This window comes from Nycticebus coucang, chromosome 6, assembly GCF_027406575.1.
Source record: "Nycticebus coucang isolate mNycCou1 chromosome 6, mNycCou1.pri, whole genome shotgun sequence".
Classification (NCBI taxonomy): domain Eukaryota; kingdom Metazoa; phylum Chordata; class Mammalia; order Primates; family Lorisidae; genus Nycticebus; species Nycticebus coucang.
The window spans coordinates 77,728,558-77,743,486 of record NC_069785.1 but is presented as its reverse complement, the minus strand read 5'-3'; the positions used below and the strand labels follow the sequence as shown (position 1 = coordinate 77,743,486).

Sequence of the window (14,929 nt, the reverse complement as noted above, 5' to 3'; positions counted from 1 at the left end):
GCTGGAGGTTGCTGTGAGCCGTGTGACGCCACGGCACTCTACCAAGGGCAGTAAAGTGAGACTCTGTCTCTACAAAAAAAAAAAAAAAGAGAGATAGGACTTTAAGGAGGTGATTAAGGTAAAATGAGGTTGTATGGGTGGGCTCTAACCCAATATGACTGATGTCCCTGTGAGTAGAGGGTATTAGGACACAGACTTGTGTGCACACAGAGGAAAGACCATGACAACACAGAAAACAACCATTTGCAAGCCAAGGAGAGGCCTCAGATGGAACAACCTGCCAACACTCTGGTCTTGGATTTCTAGTTTCTAGAACTGTGAGAAAATTAATTCTGTTCTTTTTTTTAATTTTTTTAATAGTTCAAACTTTATTTACAAATAAGACTTCATAAAGTTAAAAGCAGGAGCAGCTCCAGTTTTGTTTTTTGTTTTTTTTAATCACAAAGAGACCACTTTTTTTTTATTCATAAGTCACTCTCTACATACATACACCGTATTGCACAAATTATAGGTGGATCAATAATTATATTAATGATACAAAGTCATGAGCATTTATATAAAACTACCACTCTAGGTTTTGGTGCATTGTGTGCCAGGTATTTTAGTAAATAAAAACAAACAAAAGAACTCAGCTACTCAAATTCATGAGAATTAGCTTTCGGGAAAAATATACATGTCATCTCACAGAATATTTAATATGTCAAACCCAGGAAAATCAGTAACTAAGTGTCAAGAGGAACACTTTAAAAGAAATGTTGACCTCAAAAATGTTAGATTAAAATATTGGGGTGGCGCCTGTGGCTCAAGGAGTGGGGCGCCGGTCCCATATGCCAGAGGTGGTGGGTTCAGGCCCAGCCCCGGCCAAAAAATAAAAAAATAAAAAAAAATAAAATATTGTTTAAAACTTCAGCAATTGGAATGAGGAACCAGAAAGTGAGCGCATATTGGGAATTTTAAGAAAAGACCCCCATGTTTTCCTTCACAATTATGACTACATTCTCAGTAATTCTGGGTTGCTACAATGTCTTCCCTGGTAGTATAACCCAGTTTCAAAGTTTAAAGAAACAAGATGGTAATTCACATAAAAGAGTTGTTTTTTTTTTTTTTTTTTGTAGAGACAGAGTCTCACTGTACCGCCCTTGGGTAGAGTGCCGTGGCGTCACACGGCTCACAGCAACCTCTAACTCTTGGGCTTACGCGATTCTCTTGCCTCAGCCTCCCGAGCAGCTGGGACCACAGGCGCCCTCCACAACACCCGGCTATTTTTTTGTTGCAGTTTGGCCGGGGCTGGGTTTGAACCTGCCACCCTCGGCACATGGGGCTGGCGCCCTACTCCCTGAGCCACAGGCACGGCCCAAAAGAGTTTTAAAATAAGATTCTTCTCACTCGGGCGGCACCTATGGCTCAGTCGGTAAGGCGCTGTCCCCATATACCGAGGGTGGCGGGTTCAAACCCGGCCCTGGCTGAACTGCAACCAAAAATAGCTGGGCGTTGTGGCGGGCGCCTGTAGTCCCAGCTACTCGGGAGGCTGAGGCAAGAGAATCGCTTAAGCCCAGGCGTTGGAGGTTGCTGTGAGCTGTGTGAGGCCATGGCACTCTACCAAGGCCATAAAGTGAGACTCTGTCTCTACAAAAAAAAAAAAAAAAAAAAAAGGGGCGGCGCCTGTGGCTCAGTCGGTAAGGCGCCGGCCCCATATACCGAGGGTGGCGGGTGGCGGATTCAAACCCGGCCCCGGCTGAACTGCAAACCAAAAATTAGCTGGGCGTTGCGGCGGGCGCCTGTAGTCCCAGCTACTCAGGAGGCTGAGGCAAAAGAATCGCTTAAGCCCAGGAGCTGGAGGTTGCTGTGAGCTGTGTGATGCCATGGCACTCTACCGAGGGCCATAAAGTGAGACTCTGTCTCTACAAAAAAAAAAAAAGATTCTTCTCACTCAAAATAAAACTAATATGATCTTCATCAAATTAAAAAGAAATTCTATCAGTATGTTGACTAGAAAAAAAGCCAGATCACCATTTACCTTAACAAACTGCCTCAGAGAGGACGGGGGAAAGTGGTGGAGTTCTCACTCATCCCCCAGGGTGGACGAAAGACCACTGGCCTCCTCACGTACAGAACTGAGTGGGGTGGGTTAAATGGCTTTTAAAAGAGACTTTTCAACTAAAACAATCAAAATCAGCCTGAGATCTCATTTTGTGTGGACATTTAGGGTGACAAATACAATGGATTTAGAAACAAGTGGTTCAAGTATTTGCTACCATCACTATAGTTCAAGAAAATCCTGTCAGTACTGTTAAAGGGCATGCGAATTTACATCCAACAATGAAATTTTGGATAAAAATGTAAACAGGCTATGCCAAAATTGGGTGAAAAAATAATGGACCACCATGTTACTACCAGGAGACAGGACTTCCTATTTCTGAATTTTAGGAGACATCAATTTAATTGGGGAAAATGCAGGGGAGATGCACATACAAGCCATTCAGTCCATTTCATGAACGGACTGACAGGTGCCCAGGAAGGCAAATCCAATAAAACTGACTCTAAAAGAAAGGGTACAAGAGCAAGTTAAGTGCAGGGTAGGACTTCTTTCTTTCTTTTTTTTTTTTTTTGGTAGAAAAAGAGTCTCACTTTGTCACCCTTGGTAGAGTGCCGTGGTGACACAGCTCACAGCAACCTCCAACTCCTGAGTTTAGGCGATTCTCTTGCCTCAGCCTCCCAGGACTTCTTTCTTTACCACAAAAGAAAAATAATCCAAAGAGAGTGATGGCATTTCATCTTTTGTCCCCTACACAGAATCCAAATATTACTTCTTCCTGAATCTAACACACTAGCTTCATTTTCAAAATGCATCACTTTATTGTCCTTACAAGGGAGCCACACATTAAGCAGGTGACAATCACATGATTTCTTTGGTAAGCCCCAATGCATCCATGAGTGTTGCTGGAGCTCATACCCAAAGGAGTCCTGAGGTTTCAGATATTAAAGCTTTCCCCACAGCCACAAGTTCCTTTGGGTTATTAAACACAAACTCACTGGATAATTTGTCTTCCACATAGTCCATTTCTGTTCCTAGAAATGTTAGCTGTGCTTTCTTTTCAATGAATACTCTCACTCCGTCTTGAACAACTTCTTCATCAGAATCTCCGTTTTTTTTTTTTTTGTATATTCTACAGTGTAAGAAAGGCCATTACACCCTCTGGTTTGGACACCGACTTTCACGCCTACGTGTTCAGGCTTGTCTTTAAGAAGTTGTTTTATCTTGTTCACTGCTGAAGGTGTCAGGGTGAGGGCGGCCCGGGTGGGCTGCAGCTTCCGCTTGCTCACATCCCGGACAGTGGCACGGACTAAGGAAGTCGACATCGTCGCCACCCCGACGCCCTGGTGCCTTGGCCGGAGCTCAGCGACCTCAACCTCTCTCCATGGACACGGCTGGCACATTGACAGCTCCAGTTTTTATTTTTATTTTTTTTTATTATTTTTTTGTGGTTTTTTTTTTTTTTTTGGCCGGGGCTGGGTTTGAACCCGCCACCTCCGGCATATGGGACCAGCGCCCTACTCCTTGAGCCACAGGCGCCGCCCGACAGCTCCAGTTTTTAAAAGGGTATAAATCTTTTTTTTTTTTTTTTTATGAGACAGCATCTCACTTTGTTGCCCTCTGTAGAGTGCTGTTATGTCATTGCTCATAGCAACTTCAAATTCTTGGGCTCATGTGATTCTCTTGCCTCAGCCTCCCTAGTAGCTGGGACGACAGGCATCTGCTACAACGTCCTATTTTTTTTTGTTGTTGTTTAGCAGGCCTGGGCCAGGTTCAAACCCACTAGCCCAAGTGCACGTGGCTGGCGCCCTAACCACTGAGCTATGGGTGTCCCCTTAATTTCTGTTCTTTAAGACAAGTCTGTGGTACCAGTACTTTGTTATGGCAGCCGTAACAAACTAATAATACACGTTAGAACATGGAAGAATCTCGAACATGTATTAAGTGACATAAGTGAGGCAAAAAGAACTTAGGGTATGATTCTATTTGTGTGAAATGTTCAGAATAGGCAAATCTATAGAGACAGAAAGGAGAACAGTGATTGCCTAAAGCTGTTAGGATTAGGGAGAATGAGTGACTGCTATTGGGTGTGGAGTTTCTTTTTGGGGTGATGAAAATGTTCTGGAACTATATAGTGGTAATAGTTGCACAATACCGTGAATTTACTAAACACCATTATTTATGTATATGTTTATGTATCTATACCATTTATGTATGTATTTATTTTATTTATTATTAATATTTTTTTTTGAGACCGAGCCTCAAGCTATTGCTCTGGGTAGAGTGCCATGGCGACATCATAGGTCACAGCAACCTCCAACTCTTGGGCTTAAGGGATCCTCTTGCCTCAGTTTTTTTTTTTTTTTTTTTAATTTTTAGTCGCGATAGGGCCTGGCTCCTACTCTTGCTGAACCCGTGAACTCTAGCAATCCAGCCACCTCAGCCTCCCAGAGTCCTAGGATTACAAGCGTGAGCCACTGTGCCTGGGTTATGTATGTATGTATGCATGTATTTATTTATTTATTTATTTGATACAGGGTCTCACCCTGTCACCCAGGCTGGAGCAAAGTAGTAAGATCAATCACATCTCATTGCAGCTTTCAACTCCCAGGCTCAACTGTTCCTCACACCTCAGCCTCCCAAGTAAGTAAGACTATAGGCAAGGCAAAGCACAGGCTAATTTTTTCTTATTTTTTGTAGAGATGGTGTCCAATGACGTCGCTCAGGCTGGTCTCCATTTCCTGCCTAGGCTTCTCAAAGTGCTGGGATTACAGCTGTGAACCACCGCGCCCAACCTATTTTTCTTTTTAATTTGTTATTTTTGTGCAAATCAGGCAGTCCCCCCACCAAAACCCGGAGTATGTTCTGAGAGACTCCCTAATTCTACATTTTTTTTCTTGGTACCATAACTTGGATACAAATAAACCTATACATTAAAAGCATAAGTTTTATGGTATGTAAGATATTTCTCAATAAAAAAGCATGTCTTGGGTGGCGCCTGGGGCTCAGTGACTGGGGCGCCGGCCCCATGTGCCAAGGGTGGGGGGTTCAAAACCCAGCCCTGGCCGAACTGCAACAAAACAATGGCCGGGCGTTGTGGTGGTTGCCTATGGTCCCAGCTGCTCGGGAGGCTGAGGCAGGAGAATCACGGAAGCCCAGGAGCTGGAGGTTGCTGTGAGTCCTGTGACGTCATGGCACTCTACCGAGGGTGGTAAAGTGAGATTCTGTCTGACTTAAAAAAAAAAAAAAAAAGAGAACTGATCCGGTGACCGGCGGACCTAAGTATGGAGCTGCCTCTTCCGTTTATGTTGGATGCTGATGCCCAGAAGCCCCCCATGGGAAAATGGCCAACGCCATCCTTCGACCCTCGCTTCCCCAACCAGAACCAGACCCGTAACTGCTACCAGAACTTCCTGGACTACCACCGCTGCGTCAAGGCCATGAACCGCCGCGGGAAGACCACGGAGCCCTGCGCGTACTATTTCCGTGTACCGCTCGCTGTGCCCAATCAGCTGGGTGCAGCGCTGGCATGAGCAGATCAAAGAAGGCACCTTCGCTGGCAAAATCTGACTGCTCGCGGCTTCCTCTCCGAAGATACGCCCCTGTAGGCCGGCATCTTCACGCCTCTCCGAGACCCGAGTTCGGTGACCACTCAACCCTGCAATCTCTAAGCCGCAAGTAAAGTTATGTCGTTGCTGGGAAAAAAAAAAAAAAAAAGCATGTTTTTTGTAGAGACAGAGTCTCACTTTGCCGCCCTCGGTAGAGTGCAGTGGCATCACCCACAGCTCACAGTAACCTCCAACTCCTGGGCTTAAGTGATTCTCTTGCCTCAGCCTCCCGAGTAGCTGGGAAGAAAGCATGTCTTTTAATGATACCTTTTTTTTTTTTTTAAAGACAAGAGTTTTACTTTGTCACCCTTGATAGAGTGCTATAGCATCACAGCTCACAGCAACCTCCAGCTCTTGGACTTAGTCCTCAGCTCCAAGTAGCTGGGACTACAGGCGCCTGCCACAATGCCTGGCTGGGGCTGGGTTCAAACCCACCACCCTCGGTATATGGGGCCGGCACCCTACCCACTGAGCCACAGGCATTGTCCTTTTAATGATATTTTAATTACAAGAGTAATAATTTGTGAAATTACATAAATATAAATATATACATTAGGAAAAAGTATGTTTAGAGCCCTCCTCCTCTTACTGAATGGCAGCCACAGGCTCCTACCTTCTGCCACTCCTTTCTTCTAATTCCCAGGTGACTCATGTGGAGTATTTGTCCTTCCATCTCCACACCTTGTCCTCTGCTGTGTTGTGAATGTTTGTCCCCTCCAAAATTCACATGGAATTTTAATTGCCATTGTGACGACATTCAGAGGTAAGATCTTTAAGAGGTGTTTAGATCATGAGGGCTTCACCCTCATGAATGGATTAATGCCATTATTAAGACAGTGGGTTCATTATCAAGGGAGTGAGTTTGCCCCCTTGTTCTCTCTCACCCTCTCTTTGCCCTTCTGTCATATGATGCCTTCCACCGTGGAATGATGCAGTGAGAATTCCCTCACCAGACACCAGAATCTTTTTTTTTTTTTTGTGGTGTTTGGCCGGGGCTAGGTTTGAGCCCGCCACCTCCAGCATATGGGACTGGCGCCCTACTCCTTGAGCCACTGGCACCACCCCAGGAAAACAGTCTTTCTAGAGAGTAACAGTAAGTGTGTATAGAGCTCTTACTGTGAGTTAGCCAGGAAATAGTGCATTATGTGGTTTTCTCAGGTAATCTTCCCAACAACCTATGAACTAATTAGGGAGGTTCCATTATTCTTTTTTTTTTTTTTAAGACAGAGTCTCACTTTGTCGCAATTGGTAGAGTGTCATGGCATCATAGCTCACAGCAACCTCAAATTCATGAGCTCAAGAGAATCTCTTGCCTTAGCCTCCCAAATAGCTGGGACTGCAGGTGCCCACCACAACGCCCGGCTATTTCTTTTTTAGAGACGGGGTCTTGCTATTGCTCAGGTTAGTGTGAAACCTGCAAGCTCGGGCAATCCACCTGTCCTGGCCTCCCAGAGTGCTAGGATTACAAGAATGAGCCACTGTCCTCGGCCATCATTCCCTTTTTTTTTTTTGGTAGAGACAGAGTCTCACTTTATGGCCCTCGGTAGAGTGCCATGGCATCACACAGCTCACAGCAACCTCCAACTCCTGGGCTTAAGTGATTCTCTTGCCTCAGCCTCCCGAGTAGCTGGGACTACAGGCGCCTGCCACAACGCCCAGCTATTTTTTTTGGTTGCAGTACAGCTGGGGCCGGGTTTGAACCCACTGCCCTCTGTATATGGGGCCGGCGCCTTACCGACTGAGCCACAGGCACCGCCCCATCCATCATTCCCTTTTAATGAGACAGAGTCTCACTCTGTTGCCCAGGTTAGAGTGCCGTGGCATCATCACAGCTTACAGCAACCTTCAACTCCTGGCTACAAGTGATCCTCCTGCCTCAGCCCCCTGAGTACCTGGGACTACAGGTGCCTGCCACCAACACCTGGCTAATTTTTCCATTTTTAGTAGAGACAGGGTTTCTGTCTTGCTTGGGCTGGTCCTGAACTCCTGAGTTTAAGCAATCCACCCGCATAGGCCTTCCAGACTCCTAGGATCACAAGTGTGAGCCACCCCACCAGCCCATTATTCCTAATTTTTTAATGAGAAAACTGTGGTTCAGGGAATTGAAATAACTTCCTCCAGGACATATGACAGAGCTATAGTTCAAGAGCAGTAAGGTGTCATTCTCTCTCAGGTGTCTTATTTTACTGTCTCCACTTTTTTCTTTTTTTTGAGACAGAGTCTCACTATGTTGCCCTTGGTAGAGTGTGGTGTCACAGCTTACAGCAACCTCTTGCCTCAGCCTCCTAAGTAGCTGGGACTACAGGCACCCACCACAACACCCGGCTATTTTTTTTGTTGTTGCTGTAGTTGTCATTGTCCTTTGGCCGGGCCAGGTTCAAACCCACCAGCCCAGTGTATGTGGCCAGTGCCCTAGCTGCTGAGCTACAGGCACCAAGCCCATGAAAGAAGGTCTACTTTTAGTTCTTTGAGGACTCTCCATACCTCTTTCCAATGAGGTTGCAATGTTTGCAATTTCACCAACAGTGTAAAAGTGTTCTCTTCTCTCTGCAACTGAGCCAAACATTTACAGCTTTAAGATTGTGTGATGTGGACTATTTTCTCTGGAGTTTAGTGATATCTGAGGGTAGTTTTGATTTGCATTTCACAGCTCCCATCACAACTCTTCCAGGATGAAGGTTCTGGTCTGCAGCAGAAAGCTGATAGCCTGGTGGACTGGTAATGATGACATTCCCAGACATTAGAAGTCCAGCTGTTGCTTCTACAGAGGGACAGTGAAGGATTTCAGGGCAGGAGATAGTAGGAAGAAACCAAAGACCCTGATGGCCTCAGGTGAGATTATGTGTGGTCTGAGCCCATCAAGGAAGAAGGGGTGAAACTGGCTGGGATCTGGGAACACCTCTTAGGGCTAATTTAACAAGCAGGCTCCCCTCCCCACTTTATTGACAGGGTAGGCTGAATTCAAGGATGGCCTTCAGGATTCATGCCCCCAGGTATACAAGCCCTTTTATTATGTGATCCTTTTTTTTTTAATTGAGACGTAGTCTCACTTTGTTGCCCCGGGTAGAGTGTCATGGTATTATAGCTTATAGAAACCTTAAACTCTTGGGCTCAAGCAATCTTCTTTTTCTTTTCTTTCTTTCTTTCTTTTTTTTTTTTTTTTGGGGTTAGGTAAAGTCCCTCTTATTTTTCTCTTCATTTTTTTTCACTTTTTTTAAATTGTTAAATCATAGCTGTGTACATTCTTATTATTTTTTTTTTTTTGAGACAGAGTCTTAGTATGTCGCCCTCGGTAGAGTCCCATGGCGTCACAGCTCACAGCAACCTCAAACTCTTGGGGTTAAGTGATTCTCTTGCTGCAGCATCCCAAGTATCTGGGACTATAGGTGCCCGACTATTTTTTGGTTGTGGTTGTCATTTGTCATTTTTGTTTGGCAGGCCCAGGCTGGGTTCAAGCCAGCCAGCTCTGGTCATTTTTGTTTGGCAGGCCCAGGCTGGGTTCAAGCCAGCCAGCTCTGGTGTATGTGGCAGACACCCTAGCTGCTGAGCTACAGGCGCTGAGCCTCGAGCAGTCTTCTTGCCTCAGCCTCCCAAGTACATGGGACCACAGGCACCTGCCACAACACCCCAGCTTTGTTTTTTTTTTTTTTTTTTTTTTTTTAAGACACAGGGGTCTCACTCTGGCTCCAGTTGTTCTAGAACTCCTCAGCTCAGGTGATCCACCCACCTCAACTTCCCACAATGCTACAATTACAGGTGTGAGCCATCACTCCCAGCTTAATAGCTCCTCTTGACTAGGGGGCAGAATCTGTGAATTTATTGAGACATTGGAGTCACAAGTCTAGGTTACTAATCAGTTTATCTTGAGTTAACCAAAAATGCTACCCTGGATGGGCCCGACCTAATCAGGTAATGTCCTTAAAAGAGGATGACGTGGGCGGCGCCTGTGGCTCAGTGAGTAGGGCGCCGGCCCCATATACCGAGGGTGGCGGGTTCAAACCCAGCCCCGGCCAAGCTGCAACCAAAAAAATAGCCGGGCGTTGTGGCAGGCGCCTGTAGTCCCAGCTGCTTGGGAGGCTGAGGCAAGAGAATCACGTAAGCCCAAGAGCTGGAGGTTGCTGTGAGCCGTGTGACACCACGGCACTCTACCGAGGGCAGTAAAGTGAGACTCTGTCTCTACAAAAAAAAAAAAAAAAAGAGGATGACGTGTCAGAGAGATTCTCCTGCTGCCTTCAAGAAATAAGCTGCAGTATTGTGTGAGGGCCTTGAGGGAAGGGATGTGGTAAGGACATGAGGGCAGCCTTTAGGCCAGGGGTAGGGAACATTCTATGTCTTTAGACTGAATCCAAATTTTACAGAGTAATTCCCTTTATTTTCATTAAGTTTGAAAATAAAATTTCAAACATTTTTGTTCGCCTTCTATATTTTTATTATTTTTAAAATGAACATATTTAAAATACCAAATAATAAGTTTCAAAAAACAATCTTCACAGATTGACCAGCACAAGTATAACATTAGTAAACCATAGAGCTAAATTGATCACTGTTACACTCATTTAGTTCTAAATTTCTCCATCTGACTGCTGCCACTACTACCCTACCACATAAGCTGGTTTGAGAGTTTATGGGGGAAGAGTATGCCAGCCTGTTACCAGCTTTCAACAATGGTGCACTGGGTTTCTGTTTGAAGTGGAATTTGTCAATAGTTGTACAGCTCAACAGTGCTTTTTTTTTGAAGCAGTCTCACTCTGTTGCCTTCGGTAGAGTGCTGTGGTGTCACAGCTCACAGTAACCTCTAGCTCTTGGGCTTAGGCTACTCTCTTGCCTCAGCCTCCCGAGTAGCTAGGACTACAGGCGCCCACCACAATGTCTGGCTATTTTTTGTTACAGTTTGGCTAGGGCTGGGTTCAAACCCGCCACCCTCAGTATATGGGGCCAGCAACCTACTCACTGAGGCACAGGCGCTGCCCTCGAGAGTATTTTTTATTCTGTCTGCTTCAGAGCCAATCATGTTGAAGAAGACCAAGAAAGGCTTGGTGCCTGTGGCTCAAGTAGCTAAGGTGCCAGCCACATACACCTGAGCTGGCAGGTTCGAATCAGGCCGGGCCCACCAAATAACAATGATGGCTGCAACCAAAAAATAGCCAGGCATTGTGGCAGGCACCTGTAAGCCCAGCTACTTGAGAGGTGGAGGCAGGAGAACTGCTTGAGCCCAGGAGTTGGAGGTTGCTGTGAGCTGTGATGCCATGGCACTCTACCCAGGGTGACAGCTTAAGGGTCTGTCTCAAAAAAAGAAGAAGAAGAAGACCAAAAAAATGCTGAAGGAAGAAAACAGATTTTTAAGTAAAGATTGGGAATTATAGGCTCAGCGCCTGTAGCACAGTGGTTATGGCACCAGCCCCATACACTCAGGTTGGAGAGTTCGAAGCCAGCCCAGGCCTGCAAACAATGACAACTGCAACAAAAAATAACCGGGCATTGTGGTGGGCACCTATAGTCCCAGTTACTTGGGAGGCTGAGGCAAGAGAATGGCTTACGCCCGGGAGTTTGAGGTTGCTGTGAGGTGTGATGCCATGGCACTCTACCAAGGGCAACATAGTGAGACAAAAGATTGGGAATTATAATCTTATCTTGTTCCTGTTAAAGATGATTTGCTTGCTTTGTGATACTGCAGTATCAGCATTAAAGAAATGGCCAGGGCAAGTTGGCTCATGCCTGTAATCCCAGCACTCTGGGAGGTTGAGGAGGGTGGATTGCCCTGAGCTCACAGGTTCTAGACCAGCCTGAGCAAGAGTGAGACCCCCCTGTCTCTAAAAGTAGCAGGGCATTGTGGCAGGCGCCTGCCACAAGTCCCAGCTATTTGGGAGGCTGAGGCAAGAGAATCACTTGAGCCCATGAGTTGAGGTTGCTGTGAGTTATGATGCCATGGAAGTCTAGGAGAATGACAAAGTGAGACTCTGGGCTTGTTGCCTGTAGCTCAGCCGCTAGGGCACCAGCCACATACATTGGAGTTGGCAGGTTTGAACCCAGCCCAGGCCTGCCAAACAATAATGACAATTACAGCAAAAAAATAGCCGGGTGTTGTGGTGGGCGCCTGTAGTCCCAGATACTTGGGAGGCTGAGGCAAGAGAATCACGTAAGCCTGAGAGTTTGAGGTTGCTGTGAGCTGTGACGCCACAGCACTCTACCGAGGGCAACACAGTGAGACTGTCTCAACAACAAAAAATCAAAAAATAATAATAATAACCCAAAATGAAACTCTGTCTCAAAACAAAAAAAATTAAAGAAATGCAGTGCACATCAGCACTATAACACTCATAAGGATTACAAACATTTCAAACTACAGTGAGAGATGCAAAAGGTAGTAGCAGAGAAATTAAAAGATGAAAAGCAAAAAGCAAAAACAATTCTTTCAGGCAGAGATAAGACCTGCAAATAATGCTACTGCAGCAACTTACAAAATAGCTTATATCCTCAGGGAGAAAGGGAAGCCAGTCAGTGATAGAGAAATTGTGAAAGAATGCCTTGTCAAAGTGGTAGGATGCTTAGATATGATAATGTTTCCAAATACAAACAACTGCCTCTTTCAAGGACAGCCATAAATGATCAGCAGTATGAATTAGCCTTCAACTTAACAGAACAGCTTCATGCAATACTTCGGAAAGAAACTATATATTATTCAATCATTTTGGATGAATCAGCTGATCCTGACTCAGTTTTATACCTCCTTTTGGTCATAACAGAAGATTTTCTTTGCTATGAGGAGTTACTCACTTTGGGCATTCTTGAGAACAGGACATGGGAATAGAAATCTTCAACAGCTTTCAAGATAAACGTCATGTTGGACTGAATTTGGTAAATATAGTGAATGTATATTCAGACTGTGCACCTTCCATGACAGGAAAACATGAAGGGTTTAATGCAGATTAAAAAAAAAAAAGTATTAGATCCAGATGCTCTCATTTCTTTTTTTTTTTTTTTGTAGAGACAGAGTCTCACTTTATGGCCCTCGGTAGAGTGCCGTGGCCTCACACAGCTCACAGCAACCTCCAACTCCTGGGCCCAAGCGATTCTCCTGCCTCAGCCCCCCGAGCAGCTGGGACTACAGGCACCCACCACAATGCCCGGCCATTTTTTGGTTGCAGTTTGGCGGGGCCGGGCCTGAACCCGCCACCCTCGGCACATGGGGCCGGTGCCCTACCTTCTGAGCCACAGGCGCCGCCCAAGATGCTCTCATTTCTTTTTTCTCTTTTTTTGATACAGAGTCTCACTTTGTCAACCTTGGTAGAGTGACACGGTGTGATAGCTCATAGCATCCTAAAACTCCTGGACTCAAGTAATCCTCTTGCCTCAGCCTCCCAAGTACATGGGACTACAGGCGCCTGCCACGATGCCCGGCTATTTTTTTAGAGACGGGGTCTTACTCTTGTTCAGGCTGGTCTTGAACTCCTGAGCTCAGGCAATCCAACTGCCTCAGCCTCTCAAAGTGCTAGGATTACAGGCAGGAGCCAACCAGATGCCCTCATTTCTTTTCATTGTATCTTCCATCAGCAAAATCTCTATGCTAAAGCTACTCTTTTAAGTGACACTTTGCAGAAGTTATAAATGTTATTAACTATATTCATGCAAATGTAATCGTCTGTTTCCTGACACACTAAAGATGAATGATGGATTCAGTATGGATTTGCCTTATCATTCTAGAATGTTATCACAGGACAGCTGTTAGTCAAACTGTTATCTCTGTAAAAACAGGTGGAAAATTTTATGAACTGAATGAGCAATGTGAATTATTGAAAGATTTCCATAGGAGTTCAGTGTTTCTGTGTGTTCTTAAGTCAAATCAAAATGACTTGACTATTTCTTTGCAAGGTAAAACTAAGTCTATTTATGACACGTGGCAAAAAAAAAAAATCCAAGCATTTCAAATAAAGCTTATCTTTTTTCAAATTACGTCTTCAGTAGGAAATTTCTTTTATGTATTTATTTATTTATTTATTTATTTTTAAATAAACCCTGCCTTGGCCTTAGGTGACAGCTTTTATTTATTTATTTATTTATTTTAGTATTATTATTATTTGAGACAGAGCCTCAAGCTGTCGCCCTGGGTAGAGTGCTGTGGCATCACAGTTCATAGCAACCTCCAACTCCTGGGCTCAAGCGATTCTCCTGCCTCAGCCTTCCAAGTAGCTGGGACTACAGGTGCCTGCCACAACGCCCAGCTATTTTTTGGTTGCAGCCATCATTGTTGTTTGGCGGGCCCAGGCTGGATTCGAACCTCCAGCTCAGGTGTATGTGGCTGTTACCTTAACCACTTGAACTACAGGTGCCAAGCCTATTTATTTATTTATGTTAAGACAGAGGGTAGGGTGGCGCCTGTGGCTCAGTGAGTAGGGCACTGGCCCCATATACCGAGGGTGGTGGGTTCAAACCCAGCCCCGGCTGAACTGCAACCAAAAAATAGCCGGGCGTTGTGGCGGGCGCCTGTAGTCCCAGCTACTCGGGAGGCTGAGGCAGGAGAATCGCGGAAGCCCAAGAGCTAGAGGTTGCTGTGAGTCCTGTGACATCATGGCACTCTACCAAAGGCAGTAAAGTGAGACTCTGTCTCTACAAAAAAAAAAAAAAAAAGACAAAGGGTAGAGTGCTGTGGCATCATAGTTCACAGCAACTTCCAACTCAGGTTTAAGCAATCCTCTTGCCTTAGTTTTTCTATTTTTTTTTTTTTTCAGTAGAGACAGGGGTCTTGCTTTTTTGCTCAGGCTGGTCTCATACTCGTGAGCTTAAGCAATCCCCTCACATCGGCCTCCCAGAGTGCTAGCATTAATAGGCACGAGCAACCTCAAACTCTTGGGCTCAAGCGATTCTCTTTCCTTAGCCTCCAGAGTAGCTGGGACTACAGGCACGTACCACAATACCCGGCTATTTTCTTTTTTGGTGTAGTTGTCATTGTTGTTTAGCAGACCTGGGCTGAGTGTGAACCCACCAGCCCCCAGTGTATGTGGCTGGCACCCTAACCACTTGCGCTACGGGTGCCATGCCATTCAGTACGAAATTTCTTTTTCTTTCTTTCTTTTTTTTAGTATTTTTGAGACAGAGTCTCACTATGTCACCCTCAGTTCTAGAAGGCTGTGGTGTCACAGCTCACATCAACCTCCAACTCCCGGACTTAAGCGATTCTCTCGCCTCAGCCTCCCAAGTAGCTGGGACTACAGGTGCCCAACACAAAGCTGGCTATTTTTTTGTTGCAGTTGTCATTGTTGTTTCACTGTCCAGGGCCAGGTTCAAACCC

The 14,929-nt window shown here is 45.4% G+C and overlaps 2 pseudogenes; one reads left to right on the top strand and one right to left on the bottom strand.

Annotated features, from left to right (window-relative positions):
* Positions 1-2,729: 2,729 nt before the first annotated feature.
* LOC128589117 (iron-sulfur cluster assembly 1 homolog, mitochondrial-like) lies at positions 2,730-3,375 on the bottom strand (annotated as a pseudogene).
* A 1,953-nt stretch (positions 3,376-5,328) lies between these two features.
* LOC128589116 (cytochrome c oxidase subunit 6B2-like) lies at positions 5,329-5,686 on the top strand (annotated as a pseudogene).
* Positions 5,687-14,929: the final 9,243 nt, after the last annotated feature.